The following is a 1367-nucleotide window of genomic DNA, read 5'->3' as shown; positions in this document are numbered from 1 at the left end:
AGAAAAGGATTTTGCACATTAAGTCCCTAAAGTTTGATTGTATTTAAAAAAAAAGATTTAAAGTTCAAAACCTTTAATATTTCAAGTTTCAAAAATGCTAAATCAGTCCCTAAAGTTTCAAAAATACTTTTTTCCGGGTTTTTTTTTTTATTTCTAGTATTTTATTTTTTTATTTAGTGAAGTATTTTATGTTTTTAATTAAAAAAAAATTAATTATGATATTATTGGAAGGGGCGTTATTGGGCATTATTATTCCCACTACGACACTTTTGCAATAACGTCCAATAATCCTCCCATGCTGACTGTACTGCCACATGGTAGTAAATGCCCCATAGTGGGGGCATTATTGAGCTAACCACTACGCATGGTCTAATGAGGAAGGAGATACAGGGGTAAAAAGACTTTATTGCCCCCACATGGGTTGCATATGACCAAGCTTAATGTTTAAAACAAACCAAGTTAGTGTTAATGGATCTAAGATGCAATGAGTTTTTCAAATAAAGGGTTGTGACTGAAATTATTGAAGTTAAAGGGCATCTATTGCAATCTCATACAAACATAAAGGACCAAAAGTGTAATTTACCCTAATACAAATCTGTGTCGTGTGTATGTCTATATAGTTATTTATACAGCAAGTGTTCGTGATCTCGAAACCCTTAAGATACGTGTCTAAGTAAAAATTCAAAAAAATATTTAAAGTCATTAATTATCAAATGCACATAAATAGACCTATACGTAAATAATTTATAAACACATGTCTTGATGTCCTGATTGATTTATCACAGGCGTTCATCTCCATCACATCGTTTACCAGAAATCCCTAGATTTTTGCCAGGTGCCACACAATAACAAGGGGTAGTAATGCTTATACGATTCCGAATCAATCAGCGAAGTCCTTCCTTGAGTTCTCTGGGAGCTACTAGCCTGACAAAAGACAGATATTGCTCAGTAAACTGAATAGTTGATACATAGATTTTAAGAAACTAAGAAAGGGTAAAAGTTTAGTGTAGAACACAAAAGAAACCTGTCCAGCGGAAATAGGTGATGATATAAGGAGGCTCACTTTCCATTTGTCATAACCTTTCCCACACAACTACCACTCTCGAACTTCCAAACCCTAGATTGTCAATTCATTTTGTATGTAATCAAACTTGTTTGTGTGAATCGAATACAAATCAATGATATTTAGATCATTGCGTATACATTTGGTAGATCCATCAGTGGATTCCACACACTATGGATCTGAATTGGTTAAATGTGTTCTTAAGTTTTGTGAAGAAAAAGATAACATCCTGGGCTTTCAATTTTAATTAATGGGTGGAGTTTAAGAAACCTTCCTACAACTATAAGCATAGTAACAATTTCAA

General features: G+C 33.3%; 1 long non-coding RNA gene across 1 annotated transcript; it reads right to left on the bottom strand.

Moving 5' to 3' along the window:
* Window positions 1-743: 743 nt before the first annotated feature.
* On the bottom strand, window positions 744-1112 carry LOC110927892. The gene is made up of 2 exons (XR_002585983.2): window positions 1025-1112; window positions 744-924 (listed from the first exon to the last, which is right to left on the bottom strand). It is a non-coding gene; the product is annotated as an uncharacterized LOC110927892 (long non-coding RNA).
* Window positions 1113-1367: the final 255 nt, after the last annotated feature.

The sequence above is a fragment of the Helianthus annuus genome, chromosome 3 (assembly GCF_002127325.2).
Source record: "Helianthus annuus cultivar XRQ/B chromosome 3, HanXRQr2.0-SUNRISE, whole genome shotgun sequence".
Lineage (NCBI taxonomy): Eukaryota > Viridiplantae > Streptophyta > Magnoliopsida > Asterales > Asteraceae > Helianthus > Helianthus annuus.
The sequence above is the reverse complement of the archived record's forward strand: the minus strand, read 5'-3'. Positions and strand labels throughout refer to the sequence as shown.